Raw genomic sequence first — 20,882 nt, forward strand, 5'->3', positions numbered from 1 at the left:
AAATAAGGAAAAACAAAATAGAGAGAGAGTTATAGTAGTAAAATTTTATAAGTCAGGCAATGACATTGCATTCCATAAAGAGTCTCCAACTGATCTATATCCTCCTATACTTCCCGACCTACTTCCATTCCCACCCTATCCATCCTCTGCTGCTATATACAGTGGCATTGACTATACCAATCTAACCATTGATAAAACCAATATGGCGGAAGCGTCAACTATATCGACCTAACTTTCCCAGCAGGCAATTGGAAATCATCATCACACGTCTAGGGGAGCGTGTCCACCACTTCCCTCCCACGATTCCATTTTTGGAGGTTACGCGGCTGGAAATACCTTCACCCCTCCTCACAACTAGGGTCAACACCCTAATATGGACCACACTACAACGTTGGTTGGATACTTGTCATTGAATAATCTAGTCAGATAGTCTTGTCACTTGTCATTCACATTTTACCCATGTCATAAGAGTGCATATCCAGTAGATACAAAATGTAATAGAACAATGTACATTATACCTTTCCTCATGAGATGTCTTGACCTTCGCCCAATGAAAGAGTAGATCTTGGCTATCATATAGTTCTTTCCAGTCTGTGGGTTATCTCTCATTCATGCATTTATATAACAACAAGATATATACAGATAAGTGGTCTTAAACATCATGTTATTAAGTCTAGTATCCACATGTCAATCTTGTAGCTCATACTGGAAATAAATCATAATTTTACTAAGTCATTCATTAAATAAATCATATCCACTTGAGCCATACATGAAACAACAATAATTCTGATAAGTCGCGCACTAGATAATTCATCACCAAGTGAGTCATACATTAGGCCATTCATCAAACATTTCCATCATCAATACGAAATCCATCATAAGATTTATATAAGTAGTTTCATGTGTCCAACTAAATGCATCAATATTACATAACGTTCATAAATAAATAATATGGAACTGAAAAATAGAACCTTATCATAGGTAGTTGTCTAAGTAAAAAATGGGCATCACGGATGCTCAAAAAGCGAGGGGTAGTCACGACGTATAGTCTCTACATCCTCCCAAGTAGCAGATTTTGGGCTATACTTGTCCCACTGGACCTAAACTTGGTCCACCATGTGACGTCTGAGATGTCGAACCCTATGGTCCAATATGTGTAATGGTTCGACCACTATGGTTCCCATGTCCGAGACCTGCAATTCCCTCCAATCCATTTTGTGCGATTTATCAGAAACATAATGTCGTAAAATAGATACATGAAAAACATCATGAGTTTTATGCAAATGGGGTGGTTGTACAAGACAATAGGCGATTGGTCCAATATTCTCCTTGATCCTAAAAGGTCCTACGAACTGAGGTGACAACTTCGTCCCTTTCCCAAACTGAATGGTGCTTTAGTTGGGTCAGATACGAATAAAAACTTGGTCCCCTACTTCATAACTGCGATCAATCCTATGTGAATTAGCATAACTCTTCTGTCTATCGTGTGCTTCCTTTAAGCTTTGTCGAATCTTATTTACCTATTCCTCCATTTCTTGAACTAATTCGAGCCCAACTATTACTCAGTCCTCCAACTTTTCCCAACTCAACAACATCCTACATGGCCTTCCATATAGAGCTTGATAAGGAGGCATCCCGATTGAACTGTGGTAACTGTTATTATAGGCAAACTCTACCAATGGTAAGTACCTTTCCCACTGAGTCTGATTATCCATGACATACATCCTAAGCATGTCTTCCATAACCTGATTTACTCTTTCAGTCTGCCCATCTGTTTCTAGATGATATGCAGTGCTAAGGTTCAACTGAGTCCCTAGTGCTGACTACAAACTTGCCCAAAACCTAGATGTAAATCGAGAGTCTCTATCAAAAATGATCTTCGTGGGCAACCCATGTAGTCGAATAACTTCACTTATAAAAACTCGTGCCACATCAGTAACATCGTAAGTGTCTCTTATCGGAATGAAATGGGCACTTTTGGTCAATTTATCAACTATAACCAATATAGCATTGTGCCTCTGTGACGTCAGTGGGAAACCCACAACAAAATCCATGGAAATTACCACCCATTTAGACACAGGGATGTCATGTGGTTGTAGGAGTCTTGCTGGATGGTGATGATCAACCTTCGCTCATTGACATTCAAGACATTTGGCGACAAATTGGACTATGTCATGCTTCATGCCTGCCCAAAAGAAGAGTTTCTTTGTGTCCGCGTACATCTTCTTTACTCGAGGATATGCACAATAAAGTATGGTCCTTCTTATACCCCCTTCCTTAGGTATTTACATTCTCCCTTGAAATATCAATAGTCCATCTGGTTCAAGGACATATCCCTCAAACTTTGGTTCTATCTACTTCCCGCTCTGTAGTGTTGAGATAACCTTTAGATACCAACCATCTTCAAAGAGTTTCTCCAACACACATTCCCTCAAATTTACCTGTAAGGCTACTAGGGAGAAGGTTCGTGGTCTCCTACTTAATGCATCAGCCACTACATTCTCCTTTCCCTTGATGTATGAGATCTCAAAATCATACTCACTCATGAATTCGCTCCACCACCTTTGTCTAGCATTCAAATCCCTTTGAGTGAAGAGATGCTTCAGGCTTTGATGATCTGTTCTTAATTCAAAGCTTCTCCCAACAAGGTAGTGTCTCCACAGTTTCAAAGCTAACATCACTGCTGCTAATTCTAAGTCATGGGTAGCATACAACTCTTCGTGTTTCTTCAATTTTCTAGATGTGCAAGCTATTACCCCGCCTTCTTGCATCAATACTACACCAAATCCTTGCTTTGAAGCATCGGTGCAGACAGTGAAGTCTTTTACCATGTCCAGCACTCGAAGGATCGGTGCACTAGTTAGTAACCTCTTTGGTTCTATGAATGCAGTGTCGCATTCATATGCCCATTCATACCTGACCCACTTTCACTGTAATGTGGTGATGGATTTTTCAATCCTCAAAAACCCTTCCACAAACCTACGATAATACCCTGCTAGCCCCATAAAACTACGTACCTCATGAGCATTTTTTGGTACTGGCCAATCCATTATGGCCTTCCCCTTTTCCGGGTCAACTGAAAAATGAAATCCCTTCTCTTGAAATGATGTTCCCAAGGTAATGAACCTTCTTCTGAAAGAAGGAACATTTTTACAATTTCCTATACAATTGACTTTCCCTTAAGCAAGTCAATACAACCCTTAGGTGCTTTTCATGCTCCTTTTCATTCTTGGAATACACAAGATGTCGTCCCAAAAGACTTGCACAAATTGGTCCAAATACTTCCTGAGCACACCATTCATGAGGCTCATGAATACTGCTGGTGCATTGGTCAAACCAAATGGAACAACTATGAACTTGTAGTGCCCAAACGGAGTTCGAAATGTAGTTTTTGAGATGCCCTCTTCCTTAATTCTCAATTGGTGGTATCCCGATCATAAATCGTTCTTTGAGAAAACCGCTACTCCCTTCCTTTGATCAAATAGGTCATATATTCGAGGTATCAGGTACCTATTCTTTATTGTGGCTCTATTCAAGTCCCTATAATCTATGCATAGCCGTAAGGAACCATCCTTCTTCTTGACAAAAATCACTGTGCACCCCAAGGTGAAATACTAGGTCTGATAAATCCCAAGTCTAAGAGCTCTTTTAACTGCATCTGCAACTCACAAAGTTCTGGAGTTGTCATCCTATAGGGTGTCTTAGATATTGGTTCTACACCAGGTTTTAGGTCGATTGTGAAATCAATCTCCCTTATAGGAGGTAATCCAGGCAATTCCTTAGGAAAAACATCCTTGAATTATGACAAAATTGGGTGTTGATCTAGGGAGGGTCCTTTCTGGTCACTTACAGCCTCAACCACATATAGCTTGAAACCTTGTCGGAGACAACGTTTTACCTTCATCATGGATATGTATCATAGCAAAACTCCTCTCTTGATTCCAAAAATCTCAATTGGCCTACCTTCATCATCTAAACAAATCACCTTCTTCTTGAAATAGTCTACCAAAGCTCGATGAGCTTCTAGCCAGTCCATTCCAATAATTACATCATATGTCCCCAATGTTGTGACATATGCCTTCAACTTAGTCATACACACCCTGAGGTTTATTTGACATTGGTCAACAATAGGTCCTAATGCTTGTTTTATCCCATAAACCATCTCAACTTGCTTAAATTCATCATGCTCATAGGTTGCCAACCCACATTTTTCTAATGCAACTGGTGAAATGAAACTATCTGTAGCACCAGAATTAAACAAAATTTTAACTTTTACTTTGTTTATCATACCTAAGGTTTCTACCATGACAGACTGGTGTTCAACTTCCTGGTTATCAACTGCTGCATAGATTCAATGATGGCTACTTGCCGCCCCCATTGGTGCTTTTCCTTCTCTACGGTTGTTACCAACTTGTAACTCAGGACAATCACGCTGGTAATGAGTTCCCCCACATCCCCAACAAGTGATGCGTGGTAGACCTTGAACCAAATGTTGTGGAGTTATTTGGAAAGAGTTCCTTCCCTTCGGACCCCTGCCCCTACTTGTTTTTCCTCACATATGACCTTGATTTGCACGCGCCCTTGAAGCTGCGGGTGAAGCTGAACTAGTAACCATTGAAATCCCCACTGTTGGTGCTCTGGGTACAACCCTGTTTCCATATGGTGGTGGCCTCAAACTTCCTCCCCTGGGGAAGGTACGAGGGGCCTTCCCCATAAACCTTAGTTGCATGGAAAAATGGTTTTGTTTCCACCCTTTAAGTCTAAGTGTTCTTCGACATAATGAGCCTATTCCACCGCTTCTACAACTGAGGATGGTTTCCACATTCACACCATTGCCCTAATCTTAGGGTTCAATCCATAAATAAAATGATCTGCTTAGCGCTGGTCAATATCGATGTAGGAGACATACTTGACCAATTCCATGAATCTAATTTCATATTCTTCTACCGTACGATTTCCCTGTACCAGGGCATGGAAGGCTCCTACCTGTTGTTCTTCATAATGTGCTAGTTGGTACTTTTTCCTGAATCTCTCCTCAAATAATTGCCAAGTAATTGTGTCTGGAGTGAGGTGTAGTTGACGCTCTAAGTTACCCCACCAATTCAGAGCACTATCCCTGAGTTGGAATATTGCTATTTTAGCTTTTGAATTGGAATTATAATCCCTTAGTGCGAAGCATATTCTCATTCCTTATAACTAGGCTTCTGCATGTTCACTAGTACAACCTCTTGAAAACTCTGGGAGCTTAATCTTTTGGAGCTCCCTAGTAATGTCCTCGATTGGAGGTCCTCTATCAGAGTCTCTTGATCCCTCGAGATTTCTTAACCCTAAGGGAGGGTGATCCACCTTCCACTTCATTTGTTTGGCGCCCTTTTAAAGTCTCATTAATTACTTCTAGGGAACGCAAAATGAGAGTCAATTCTGGTGAAGGTAATAGGTTATTTGTAGGAGGTCCTTGTGATGACTCTCCTTAACCTTGATTTCTTCACGTCCTCACCATTTTGAATTGTGCAAATATCTGCATGATGCACAAGACTCATTAATCCCTCTTAGGACTTATCCCTCTTAGCTAGCTCACATATATGTGTGTAATGATAGTCATAAGTTTTCCTTTTACTATGCTCGTAAACAAGCATTATTAGTACTGAGAAGATTACCAAGGATCTACCAAATCCTCTCATGTGTGAGTTCTACATAACTTACAAATTTTCTCTTGAGACTCGCTAGGGCACTGGTGCAATGTACTTGTAAGTCATGCTCTAACACAAATTGTTTTTTTTAGTACCATAGCTATAATTTAATATTGAGCTAATTAATAACTAGGTTTAATATATTCAAATAATTAAGTCAAATACTAATGTGAATAATACCCTTTTTAGTCATGTCTTCCTTCAATGGCCATTAGTTGTTCCTTCCCACCATTTTATATTATGTTTTTAAAATCCTTTATGTCCATTTTATGAATCTTGAATCTTGGGACCCCCTATAGGACATATAAAAAATTGTTCTCACGTCTTGAAGAGGTAGTGTCTTTGAGGAAAGGTTCCTAAGCAATTATCCATGAATGCATATCTATATATATATATACACCTATTTGCAATAATTAGTTTAAAGAAGAAAAATTACATTGCCAAAATAAATGTGACTTCTTACTAGCTTCATAGACAATATCTAAAATATTGTGGGATGAAATAATGCCACTTTGTGATATTAATAGAATGGAGAATGAAAATTAATATCACTTATATACTCGCAAAACACATAAATCTCAATTTCAAAATGTATTTAACATATAATTTTCATAACTTCTTAACTCATCAAACTAACGGAATTCAAAGAAGCTTTTAGGTCAATATTTGTGATTTAATATTGATAGATTTAGAATTTTTTTTGAGATGGTTGTGAGGTTGCAAGATTGAGCCATATCTTGAATGAGTGGCGTAGCTTTGGTATTCACAAAATGAGTTTAATCCATGTGTAGAGCAATGTGTTTCATACCCAAACATTGTTAGGCATGTTTTCATCTTCAAGGATCGAAGTTTTTAAAGACTCGGAAACATAGAAGGAAGTTTTATGAAACTAAAAAAGTAAAAAAATAACAACAAAGACCAAAAGAGGCCTGTGCAAATTCAAAGATTCCAAGGGATGGCTAGTTAAAGACTCTTTCAGAATTCTGGAAATACTGTTTTCAACCCAACAAAATCATTCTGATGGGAAAAGTGCATAAATAAAATCTGTTATGGAGTCTCTTTTGTCATACGAACTTATTTAATAAATTATACGAACTTATTTAATAAATTCTAGATAATCAACCTAAAAAGGTATAACTTGAGATATGAACTTAAATACTTACATGAAAAAGCTTTCCAATTTATTTTTGAGATGATATAAAGATGCTCACAAATGGTATATATATAATTTTATCTAATATTATAACTTAATATACATTTTATAATAAAAATATTTTATAATGTTTTTTTTTTTTTTTTAAATGTTTATTTATAAATGAGAGAATTCTATTTATAGCCAAATGTTGTGATTTAGGCATAGGAAAATTACACAGTGGAGTTTGTAAAAAAAAAAAAAAAAATCTAGTTATGATTGCTTAACTAAAACCTAGTTGTTTAAAAGAATGAGAATAATTATTTTTTTTTAATGAAAAGACCAAATTTCATTAAATTACGTGGCCATGGTGAGGAGGCACTGGAACTATTTTGCAAAATTAATGAAATTAGGAAAGTGGGAAAACACTAAACAAGACGATGCAATTAGATTGAAGGAAAGTGATAGGAAGGTTTAAGGAAATTTAAAGCCAAAATTTATGAAAATGGTAGGTAAGCTTCTACTGCGAATCAATTTTAGATTTGTATTAGATAGTCTTGAAAGCTAATGTAGAAAGAGTGTGCAGAGGTTACATAGTAAAGTAAGATAGAATATGGAAGATGGTTTCTATAATATTTTAATCAAATTGTTTTATTTCGAAGCACTTTTGCTTCATTCTCTTGGATACAAATGTAAAGTAGACATCAACAGTGTTGTTTCAAATAACTGAATCAGATAAATCATATTTCAATATCTTTCCTAGCATCGTAATATCAATAATTTGAAGCGACAGGGCAGTGGTCAGTAGAGAGGGTTCCATGAAACAAGGTGCCTTACTACGTTATAGACATTTTTGTGCCTTACTGCTATAAGCATGAAATGTCCATAAACCAAGGGATCCTAAGTCCCTAAAGATGTTGTTCCAGCTCCTAAAGAAACAAGGTCAACAAATTACAGCTTCTCCCAGAAGTTCTCCACCAGAAACTGCTCAAAACTAGTCAAATCAGGATCAATTCAGATGCTCCACTAGCTGCCTGCGTTGCAAAGCACCCAAATACACTGGCTAGGTGCGTTGCAACGCAGGTGAATGCACTACCAGGGTGTGTTGAGCGGGAAATGACAAATGGCAAAGTCATTCAACGAGGTGGAAAGGCAATGGAAGCTTCCAGAATCTTCTCCAATGACACTTGTCTCACTGAATTCGACTAGTGATGAGTAAGAGGCTCTCAGTCTCCAAGTGGAAGCAAGAACTAACAGAGAGAAGCCACAAGTCAAAACATAAGCTGACTCATCTTCTCTGCTTACATCTATATATGGATCCCTCATCCCAGAGATCCAGAGGCTGGAATTTTGTACTTTGCAGAGAATTGCTGTTGGTTTTGAGATTGAGATTAGTGCATTGGGTGATTTATGCTTTGTTGGAGGTGAGGAAGGGATTCCTTTGCTGGGAGGTAGATGCTGGATCGGGACTCACTTAGTTGTATCTCCTCTTGGACTTTCTTATTATATCAATAAAACTATTTGAGTTTCTCCTACATGCTTGTGTACCAATGATGTTTTGTTATATTTGCATGTTTAGCTTAAATATGATCCTAAGCTATTTATGAATGTAAATCTATGTCTTTGTGTAGTTTTCCTCTTCTGTGATCTTACAGGAACTTAGTGAAGCTGGGCGAGTAAGGGAGCAGGTAGCGGGAAGCAAACAAAGAGGAGAGCGATTGGATCAACAAACTAGCGCAAGACACAGGTTAGTTCATCCTTCCTCTTCATTTACATTTCGTAAAGAAGAATACGAAAATAGTTTTCCTTGTTTATTGCTAAGGCACTGTCACACCTTAGAGTGGGATAGGGGCGTTCTGAATAGATACTTTTCCCAACAACAAAATGGCGACTCCGCTGGGGATCGTGTCTAGTTAGTTTATTTGTGTTTCTATTGTTGTTCATCTCATAAACTCAGGAGTGGCGAATCGAACTGCATTTGCCATTTACAAATGCAAAGTAGAGATCTGCTACTCTAGTCCATTCACTGGGCCTGTTTATGATCTGAACAATTGATCCACAAATGCTCTAATTGCCCTTTGTGATAGCTCTTAGTCCTCCTTTAAATCATCCCTCTGATTGTACCTTACTGATAGCTTTTATCTGGCCAAAAACCATAGATTAAACTGCAAACCGTGACCCAGAACCCAGAGAAAATTCTCGTTTCTGCTTCAGCGCAGGCTCTGTGAAGAGACTCTGCATTTCAACGTAGGTCCCGAGAGGGCTACCTGCGCTGCAATTCAGTTTCTCTGTGTAGCAGGTGCGTTGATCAGCCTAGCCCTGCCTAGCTGAGGTTCTTTGCTCACTTTTTCCAGTTTTACCTCTGATTTTTGCAGCCTGTTATCAGTGTGTGTACCTATCTGAAAACCCCTTTTCTTTGCCTTAATTCCACCTCAGTTGTATAAAAGAAACTGTATTTGTTTTTGTGTATTTGTTACGTCATTTACAGTTTCCCATTGCAAAAGTAAACTGATCATACTGTCGCCCTTAGATCTAGATCTGTCGTAAGTGTCGTTTTGATCTTAGGAGAAAGTTTATTTGCTGTTGACAGTTGATTGCGCTTTTACTTTTGCCTTTTGGTTTGAATTTGTGAATTTCTAGTGTCGAAACAAGTGTTTACTTCAAAATCATAAAGTGTCGTAATTGTCTCTACCTTTTTGATTTCGAAAAGAAACTTGTTTGTGTTTTTCACTTGAAATCGAATTCAAATTTGTACAACAACTTTCTTTTTAGGCATCAATATTAAGAAAGTGAAAAACAAATACATGCACAAGTGCATTTGCATATTGACAGTTTGTATGGCTTGATTTAGGAAAAGTGCATTTACAGTGTGCTCTTTGCTCTTTGAGAAAAGATTGTGTCTTTCTTTTCCCCTTGTAGCTAGGATTTTCATTGTTGAAAATCGATAAAAGCTTGCTTATCATCTTTAGACTGCATTTAGGAATTACATCTACATCTCGTGGTGATCCAAAAAGGCAAACTTCTAAGAAAGATCAACCTAAAATAAATTGAATGAACTTAACAACGCTTTGTAACTTAACGCACAACATAGAGGTCTAGGCTAGAGACGTGTTCCGGCGTCGTAAACCCTGGTAACTGTTGTCCTCACTGTTGGTTGGGTGATTCCTCCACTGTGAGACGATAAGTGCCAGTACAGATTGTGCTCCCACGTACCGTCGAGTATATATTGGGAGACCCCTATAGGCATAAAACCTTTATCCATAGGAAGCCGTGTCGGCCGCCCTACTGATCGCAATGCACTGAACACAGCATTCAGGAAGATTGACCGCCCGTACCTTAAAAAGTATTCTGCGGTTTTGCGATTGGTTTGGCACACCCTCTACCTAGATCTCCAGAGCAGTCCCTTTCGTTCCTTTTCAGACTCCTTAACGGAAAAGGTCCATCTGAGCACTTGTCACTTCAGGCTCATTAAAAATCGAAGGAGACTAGAGTCATCTTTTGTTTTTTCTCGACTCTTTAAAACTGAAAAAACAAAGTTGTGTCAAAGCGTGTTAAAATTTATTTTAAACGGAATATTCATACCCTTTTTCCTGCGTTGATCTTTAGGTTGAGAAAATGGAGCCTACCAACCAAGGAATTCCCCTTGGTGGAAATCCTAGTCCCTTCTCCTCTTGGGGAGATGTTGGTGCGCCCCATATGGCCACATTGTCGCTTCCAGGACTGACAATAGGCTTGCCAGTTTGGCTCTTCTCAACCAATGTCGTTCAGAACACCACTATTCCTGAACAGTCGAATCAGTAATTAGACGAGTCCAGAGTTACCCACCAACCTTCTACTTCCTCTAATTCTTCCTCTCCTCCTTCCTCTTCGCTTGATGGAACTGGTAAAGCTAAAAGCCAAGTTCCTAAGGAGAAGAAGGAAAAGAAGAAGAAAGAGAAAAAGAAGAAGGAGCCAAAGGCGAATAAGGGAAAACGAGTGTCATCTAACGAAAATCCACACACAGCACCAACCAGGCCTAAATCGCCATGTGTCATTTGTAGAGGAGACCACTTTCACAGAGATTGTCCTTGCATCCCCCGGATACTAAGGGACTAGTCTCCTCGTCTGCACAATCCGGTGTCATCAACCTCTGGAGATCATGTTAAAAGCACACCGTCAACTAGTGAAAGTGAAGTCCCAGGACAAAAAGGGAAAGCTAGATTTCCCTGTAGACTGTGCGAAGGCGACCATGCCCTCCACCGCTGTCCCTTCTTAGACGAGGCTAAAAGAGTTTTGGATGATCGTCCGGTTTCACCGTTACGACTTCCTCCTGGATATAAAAAACTCTTGCTGAATCCGTCACCAGTTGAGAACCCAGCTGGCCCACTCAAGTGGTCAGCTGAAGCGTCTATCATTGAGGATAAACCAACTGAATCCATACCAGACGAATGTCAAAAGGTCGAGGCGGCAGTTGACCCGGTCTTGCCTTCAGAGGTTTTATCTTCGAATGATACAGTCACTGAGGAGAATAAGGATGACACCGTCCAAATTCTCTTCATCAACACAGACTCCGACGAACACGGGGGCAATCCACCCATTCCTTTATCGCAGGAAGGAAGTTCGTCAGAGCCATACCTGGCCGTCTACTCGGTCCCACCTCCAAGCAACCTAGTTGTATCCTTCGACTGGAACCAACTAGGCAGACCCCGTTTGCCATCAAGCATACCATTCCGAATTATCGTTCAAATATATAGAATGGTCATGGCTGGTACCATCATTGATGAGGGGGCTTCTGTGAGTATCCTTTCCTCTATTGCTTGGAAAGCGCTTGGTTCGCCATCGCTGTTGCCTGAAATGAGAAATCTGACAGGCTTTGATAAAGGAACCAGTCGACCTTTAGGGATCCTTCCCGATGTACCTATAACATTGAGAGGGAAGACAGTTCGCCTGAACGTCATGGTCGTTCAAGGACCCTTGGATTATAACCTACTCCTTGGATGAGACTATATTTATTGCATGGGAGCCATTGTCTCCTCACTCTTTAGAGTAATGTGTTTTCCGCACGAAGGAAGAGTGGTCAAGCTCGTGGACCAGCTTTCATTTCCCGGATCACACATAGCAAATAGTCATATACCGTCCCTAAATGGTCTCTTCACGCAAGAAATGTCTCAAGTCCCAGTCCGTCCTCCCAATGAGCGCGAGTAATTCGGATGGATATGACTGAAACCCAGGGGGCATGCGTCCTGGTCTGCTTCGGCAGGAAAACTTCGGGTATAGAGTAGGTTTCCTCGGGAGAATATGACTAGTCCGTACCCCGTCCGTGATTGGAAGAGGAGTTGTTCTAGAATAAGATTCTCTTGTCAAAGTTATGTGAGTTGACAGACGGAGTCTCTCACCCTTGTTTATCTCGGTAGACATCGCCGAAGAAGTGTTTTGTTTGCACCGCGAATAGAGCAATCTTTGGGTAACCTGTAAGAGGTAGGCCTCTCCTGATAGAACAAATGTTTTGTTTGCAAATTGAGGGGTAACCTTGAAATCATATTTTATACCTGGGGGCATGCAAACCTTTTGGAGTGCAAGCGAAGGGCGACTATTTATTTTTTAAATTTTTAGGTCCTCCCTTTAAACCCGTAGGCTAACCCTTTAAACTCGTAGGATTAGTCGTCCCATAACTTGCATAAAGAAAGGATGCAGGGCAAAGCTTTGTAAGGCGCAAGCTCCATAAAAAATGGCATCTTATATGAGACATTCTTATCATATGACTGGATTAATCGAGCAGTTTTAGCACATAGTTCATGCTCGTTAAAAAATAAACATAAGACCGAGCAAGTGTTTCAATCCGCGTTTAAGCTCGTTAAAAAATGAACTATCCTCCGGTAAATAACCACCGTGAATGTAACATTATCAGCCATTAAAGCCTTGGTCGTGTTTGCACCGTCACCTCCACTTTTCTATTGGCCGATCATTCACCTCCATTTGATTGTTTACCCATTTTGAGGAACAGCTGCGAAGAGTGATTTCACTAGCCATCCTTGTGACACTGCCGTGATTGGAAAATTCCAAACCTTACCTGGAATCAGCTGCTACCCATTTCATCACTCGTTCCTCAAAAGATGAGTCTTCTTTAAGCTCTTTTCATCTGACTCGTAAAATATGAAAAGATTGCCGAGTTTTGGCCTTCCAGCTCGTTAAAGCGACCGGAAGTGCTATCCCTCCTCTAGATTTTAATCTTTTTGGACCTGAGGGATTATTGCACAAAAAGATCGAGCGCTTGTTTTGTTCGGCTCGTTAAAACTATCGAAATTTCATCCCTTCTGTATTGTTTTATACTTTTTCGGACTTAAGGGATTAGATGACGAAAAAGGAATTCCGGAGTTACCTTTACATACCTTTTCAGACTCCCTAAAAATGAAAAGGACCGAGTTATCTTTGTCGTTAAACTCATTAAAAACATTAATAGCGACAAACTTGTCTTTAGACGAGAACGAGTTTCACTATCGCTAGGCTCGTTAAAACATAGCGATGGGTTTGCCCGAAGGGAAAATTATAGAACAAGCATATGTTATCCTCCTCAAGCTTGACAAAAATAAAGAGGTACTGGTCAGCAATGACTGGGGAAAAATTGGGAAGAAACTCAAAGAATCTTTATTGGTAGCAAGTCGCTCTTGAACATGACACTTCCACTCCGTGCCTGAGTCGGGTTGGGTTGTTTCATTCACCGGTCACATCACCATGGTCTCGCCATACCATCCACTTTTGGGGTAAATGCTACCAATCCATCACATAAGTGTCGCCGACATGTTCAAGAGAAGTCATCCAGAGAAGTCACCCGTGTCCCATCCACTACCATACATTATACTTCATTCTTTCATGACCGCCACCCTGAACCATATATCATCAGATCGTTTTCACCTCCATCAAAATCATTTGCTCCGTTCCGTGTCATTGATGTGGGATACATCAAGGCCCTCCTTTGACGGATCGCTTCTTGTTGACATCAGCTCATTATCCAAGAAGTTGATCTAGGAACACCCTTTCAGTACTTTGAAGCTTGCATGCCTCAATGGCAAGTTTCTCACTTCCGGAGACAGGTATACATCAATGACCTTCGACCGAAAGATTTTGCGTGGTGTTCGACACCAAGTCCTTTATTCACACCACGTGAATTGTACTGCAGTACCTTGAGGGTCATTATCATTATCGGTGATTCCTCTCGCGCTTGTTAACAGTTTACATCATTGGCTGGTAATCAAGCGATGTCTTTCCATGTTCAACTTCAAAACATTTCTCACATGGATCGACTTGTACTTAGAGTGAAGATCGTACGAGATTGAAGACCCCGGATCTAGTTTCATCCATCCGGGCTGCGATATATATTCAGGAAAAATAAAGACATTGGAATGTACAGCATTGCAGCACAGATAATCATCCTACCAAAAGGGATGATGACTTCACCAGAATCATCAGTCTACCATCAGACGATTGTCTGTCCTATGTACATGAAAATGAATTTATAAAGCTGAGCATGGGAATGCCCGCCTCAGCTAGATCATGAAAACAGTATGAAAATAATGTATTGTATTGTATCTTATTACAGGTCTCCTCCCAGCATTGAAAGAACTTCGGATCCTCCTAATAAAGCATTTCACCCGATAAACGGCCTCATACTTTAGGGGGCAACTGTTATAGACATTTTTGTGCCTTACAGCTATAAGCATGAAATGTCCATAAACCAAGGGATCCTAAGTCCCTAAAGATGTTGTTCCAGCTCCTAAAGAAACAAGGTCAACAAATTACAGCTTCTCCCAGAAGTTCTCCACCAGAAACTGCTCAAAACTAGTCAAATCAGGATCAATTCAGATGCTCCACTAGCTACCTGCGTTGCAAAGCACCCAAATACACTGGCTAGGTGCGTTGCAACGCAGGTGAATGCACTACCAGGGTGCGTTGAGCGGGAAATGACAAATGGCAAAGTCATTCAACGAGGTGGAAAGGCAATGGAAGCTTCCAGAATCTTCTCCAATGACACTTGCCTCACTGAATTCGACTAGTGATGAGTAAGAGGCTCTCAGTCTCCAAGTGGAAGCAAGAACTGACAGAGAGAAGCCAAAAGTCAAAACATAAGCTGACTCATCTTCTCTGCTTACATCTATATATGGATCCCTCATCCTAGAGATCCAGAGGCTGGAATTTTGTACTTTGCAGAGAATTGCTGTTGGTTTTGAGATTGAGATTAGTGCATTGGGTGATTTATGCTTTGTTGGAGGTGAGGAAGGGATTCCTTTCCTGGGAGGTAGATGCTGGATCTGGACTCACTTAGTTGTATCTCCTCTTGGACTTTCTTATTATATCAATAAAACTATTTGAGTTTCTCCTACATGCTTGTGTACCAATGATGTTTTGTTATATTTGCATGTTTAGCTTAAATTTGATCCTAAGCTATTTATGAATGTAAATCTATGTCTTTGTGTAGTTTTCCTCTTCTGTGATCTTACAGGAACTTGGTGAAGCTGGGCGAGTAAGGGAGCAGGTAGCGGGAAGCAAACAAAGAGGAGAGCGATTGGATCAACAAACTAGCGCAAGACACAGGTTAGTTCATCCTTCCTCTTCGTTTACATTTCATAAAGAAGAATACGAAAATAGTTTTCCTTGTTTGTTGCTAAGGCACTGTCACACCTTAGAGTGGGATAGGGGCTTTCTGAATAGATACTTTTCCCAACAACAAACTGTCCTCTCCATTTTTAACGTTTTTGCAGAGACAATTGCAGTTCAAATAATATGATTTTCTCACGCCTTCTGCACTACACTGACCAAGAGAGAGGACTAATGGCTTGCTGGCACATTACTCGATTCTAAAATATATCCTTATATCAGTCCCTAATTTTGTTTTCTCTCCATTTGTTATCATCTGAAAGTTGTTAAAGCTTCAGAAAATTCCTCAACTTCTAACCAATTATGGTAATTGGGAATAGACAAGAACCAAATTAGTGAGTCCATCCGTAACTTCTGAGTTTCCAGACTTGTTGTCTGTTTCCACATTAGGGTTGATGAAAAAATAAATAAAGTTTTTAATATCTATAAAATGTAGGGTTTAAAATTTGAATGCATATGCCCAGATGTTAAACCATGACTGTCGAGTCTAGAACTACATAACATTTTTTGGTAGATAGAAATAAAATAGGACACAGTAAATGAAGCATAGTTGTAAATATACGTTGTAACAAGCTATTTTCGTTTCAAACAACATTTTAACCCATTATATGGAGTTTAAGAATGTAGGAATAGGAATAAACATTAGGCTACCTGAGCGTAAATACAGACATGGTCAAGCTATGAAGCTTAAACTCTGAGCCAGCTGAAACATGCGCTTGGAATTTTAAGTCATATGGATAATGAAGGCATTCGTGTACAGACATCTACTTATACGTCTCTCTTGCAGGTGTGCCTTAATGAGCAATCTGTAACACTGAGTAAATTGGTCCATGGCCACATGATTCAAATGGGATTTAAACCACACTTCTCCGCGGTCAACAAGCTGGTGAGCTTGTATGCCAAGTGGGGGGGGGATCTAGCAGAGGCTCGTCGGGCTATGGATGAAATGCCTGAACGAAACGTAGTTTCGTGGACTACCATGATTGCAGCTTATGCAAGGAACGGGTGTAGTGATACTGCTTTGGCATTGTATTATGAAATGCAAACAACAGGTGTCCAGCTGAATAAGTTCACATTTTCCAGTGTTCTCCCGGCTTGTGCAAATTTAGGAGCTCTGGAAATTGGCAAGGAGATTCATCAAGAGATAATCGGATTTGGATGTGAGACTAATTTGTTCGTTGGCAGTGCACTTGTTGATATGTATGTGAAATGTGGGAGAGTGGAGGATGCACACAATGTGTTTGACAAATGTCCTGAACGAAGTGTCATTGCGATGACTGCAATGATTGCAGGGTATGCACATAATGGTTATATTGATGAAGCCTTAAGGCTATTTTGGGAAATGCCTGAACCAGATGGGGTTTCATGGACGACTATCATCACTTGCAGAGAAGTTCAGTGCAACAACAGAAAGGGCTGGGAAAACTCTTGTGCAATGGAAGCAGGTATGGACTTGGTTTCAAAATAGGAAGTATGCACAAAAAGCAAAGGGTACCAAGGTTCCAGGAAAAACAGTCGTTTCACATCGTGATGATTCAAGAGCAAAGAGAGTTGTGACCAATTCTATAGCTATTTCTTCAGGAAGAACGGACCAAGATGCTTCAGAAATGGAGTTTGAGGCAAAATCCTCAAGAGACGGGGCGTGGAAGTTCGGGTAAGGTTTGTTGGATTTGGAGCAGAGGAAGATGAATGGGTCAATGTGAAAAAGTGTGTGAGACAACGTTCACTTCCTTGCGAAGCTTCTGAATGTGTAGCAGTGCTTTCAGGAGATCTCATACTTTGTTTTCAGGAAGGTAAAGAGCAAGCATTATACTTTGATGCCCATGTCTTGGATGCCCAAAGAAGTCAACATGATGCTCGGGGTTGTAGGTGTAGGTTCTTGGTTCGGTATGACCATGACCAGTCTGAGGAAATAGTACCGTTGTGGAAAGTTTGCTGGCGGCCAAAGACTGATTACTGGTTACAACTAATCCATGCTTCCAAAGAATTATCAACAATTGACCTGGGCCAAGGATCTCAGGAAGTAAAAGATGCCCTTGCAACTCCTGTGTGTCATTTTGGAGAAGCAACTCCAGAAGAATTTCATCTCTCACCAGAATATCAAATATTACAAGTCAGGTTATAGAAGCTAATGTTCAGTCTTTAACTGCTCCCAAGACTTCCTCAGTTTTACAGCCACCAGAAGGTCTATCTGCTGAGTCTCAAAGAAATATTCTAGTCACAGAAATTGATTCTAGCTAGAAAATTGTTGCACCCGCATTTACTGATATGGATAAACCTTCAAATAGCATGGTTGATGTGATGGAAAAAAGTACAGTTCAAGATTGAGAAAAGCAACTTAGGGGCACTTATGTTACTGAGAAACACACATTGAAAACTTAAAGATAAATTGCACTGTAATAGTAAGTTTCAAAAGCTATCTTTCTGTAAGAAGCATTTTTGCAAGTTTTCTAGCTTTATATTTATTTTTCTCGTGTAATTAGTAATGCTTCTTTTTTTGCAGAGCCTATGTGCCATATGCGCTAGTTGAATATCAATATTTGAATGTTTTGGGCAGTCAACATTGTAACTATTGCCGTTTAAAATGGAACGAGTCTTTTCTAAATAATTGATTGTGTTGAATTGGTAGTTAAGGATAGTGGACCGTGAGAAGCCAATGCATTGGATATATTGAAACAATGACTTATTGAGAGTAAGGTGGAGAAATTAGTTCCACATACTTTTATAAAAAAAAATAGTGGAGATTTGTGTCTAGTGGGTCTTGGGTCCAGATTTTGAACCCGCTCTGATACCACGTGTAAGGACTCCTTCCTATGGTCCTCTAACAGGACAACATTTCTCTAATTTCAAATACAATTAAACGAGAAATAATTTATTTCTAACTAAACATTTAATCAATGATAATTTACTATTAAAATTTATTTCCTACAATTAAATATTGATCATTTCATTTCAATCGCTTACATGAGTAATCTATAAATAGAGGAATACCTATTCTGATAGCCTGGTTGAGATGCCCCTAAGCTCCTGATCTTGTTGGGATGCTCCTCTTGACTACCGACTGGATTTACCTCCCAGCCAACTAGGAAGTATTTCCTAGCCGAGGAAACTATTATGCTTCTATACCAATAAGTGTCATATATCATGATTGACTTGATGAGTTATGTAATATGTTCTTACCTTTCCTTGTTGCAAAGGTTTTCCATATTGTCAAAAAATCAAAAAATTTAAAAAATGTAAAGAGGGTATACCCTAAAAGAAAAATCAAAGGGTGAAAAGAATAAGATGGTCAAAAAAGTGAAAGAAAATGAACCCCACCAAAGAGAAAGACCAAAGAAAGTGTGCAAGCCTAAATGCCACTACTTTTACTTTTGTGCAATAAACAATTGTGTGCAGCTTGTTAATTTATGCCACAATTGATGAACAGTCAAACATCTTAAGCTTGGCTAGTTCATATTTGAATTTTGTGTTTTAGAGATAGAGAATAAAATATGACCAAACTGTTTAAACTTGGCAAATAAATAAATAGGTAGAGTTAATAAAAGGAGCTCAACAATTTAATCTGAGCCCTTGGATGTAATAAAGCTAGATTTAGATAGATATCTACATGTAAAAGAAAAGAAAAGTTGGATAAGGGTTTGCCAGTCTAAGTGCACCCAAATAAAGAAGAAAAAATGTTAAGTTAAAGTAGGTAGGGTAGGTAGATGATGTTGCAGAATTACATGTGATGAATAATGACTTTAAATGTGTTAATCTTTACTTTCATCACAAGTACAAGGCAAACATTACACTGAAAGCATCTCAAGCAAAGCAAGGTCAAATACCTAATTCCCCCCTTTTCATTTTTCCCTAAATTCTCACTAATTTCCCCTAAGTACTAAGGCATTTGTTAAATTAGAGGGGCTTAGATAATTTCTCTGACTTCTGGAGGGACCAGACCCTTGGCCCAATAGTTTATAAAGCCTAAAGTACGTAAAACTATTCATAAGATCACTCATTCACCTTAATAAGTAAAATCATATTTTACTTAGGAAAATTGCAAATATTTCTCATATAAACCCTTTTTCATCCTAAGCCTAAGTTTAACTACACATGTCAAATGTTTTTATACTTAGCGCTTTCATTTTATTGTCATATTAACTTTTAACTTATATTGTATAAATCCCTTGCAATATTTTCCCTTTCCCGAATTATTTAATATATTAAATATTCCCGAAATATTATATATCCCACCCCGGGTTGAATACAATCATAGTCAGTGTTTAAAGTAGGATTAATGAGTTAATCTGTAATTCATTAAGAACCTTAATCCCCTGCCGCACAAAATGGGATTAATTAGCCCTCACGGTTAATTAATAACCTCATTAACCAATCCTGCCGCTCCCGATATGATTAAATTAACTCTTAAATCTATCAGGCCCACCTTTGTTAAAACTCCACATATCGCTTCCTGCATCAACCGTCCGATCAGGTCCTCAAGATCTGACGGCTATTATCAATATCGCACGACCCTTTGTGACCGCGCATTAGCACGCAATCACAAAGCGGTTTTCTCCCAGCACCTCCACCACGCGTCAAATATTCTATGGAATCGCTAGCTCAAGGTCCATTACCACCTTTCCCCAAAAGCAGTGCGATATGAAACCGCTTACTGCCCTTCCGCATACGACAAAAACGTCACATCTTTTGTCGCTGACGTCGCCCGCCCAAAATCCAAAACCCTGCCAAACTTTGACTTTGCAAATAAAACAAAAGGTCACTTTCGCTGCTTCATACTGTAAACATGTGTGCCCATGCAAAAGAACGTCGAGGTTAAATAATTCAAGCTTCCAGTTGCTGAATTGATCAAATCTTACAGCCGACACTCACCAGAACCCTCCAGCTATGGAAAATACCTGCATTTCATTACTCATTTCCCAAAAGAGGTATTTATCAAAATCCCAGCTAAACCCTATAAATACTTCTTTTCCACTATTCATTGACAAAAAATCCCAAAATTCATAGTAATTCAGTCAATATTTTCATCATGTAAGTCTCCTACAGCTTCTGTGTTGCCTATTTTCACATAAAAAATCACAATTTCCGTTTGAATCCACAAGAACCAGACATGGAAACCCCTTTGGCTTTGAATGTTGCACCCCTAAATGCTCCCCACCAAGATTTAGACTATCTGCCTTTGGCTGATAAGGACTTCTAGATAAAAGACCTTACCACTGACAAAAATCACCTAAGAGTCTTTTGCCAAAGCAGAGATAACTACCTGAATGGCTCTAATATCCTAGGACTGTGGGAATCCAACCTTCTTATGTATTTTCTACCCACAGTTCATGTTTTCCTAGAAATAATTCATCATTGCCATGCCAATTACGACCCTAATCGCCAAGCAGTCATGTCCCCAAGCCAAACAGTCCTCTTTGTAATAACTACCG

At 39.4% G+C, this 20,882-nt stretch overlaps 1 pseudogene; it reads left to right on the plus strand.

Annotated features, from left to right (window-relative positions):
• The first annotated feature begins 16,186 nt into the window (after window positions 1-16,186).
• On the plus strand, window positions 16,187-17,781 carry LOC149227404 (uncharacterized; annotated as a pseudogene).
• Window positions 17,782-20,882: the final 3,101 nt, after the last annotated feature.

The sequence above is a fragment of the Pinus tabuliformis genome, chromosome J (assembly GCF_031772625.1).
Source record: "Pinus tabuliformis cultivar Carrire ecotype Pingquan chromosome J, CPIR1, whole genome shotgun sequence".
NCBI classification, from domain to species: Eukaryota; Viridiplantae; Streptophyta; class Pinopsida; order Pinales; family Pinaceae; genus Pinus; species Pinus tabuliformis.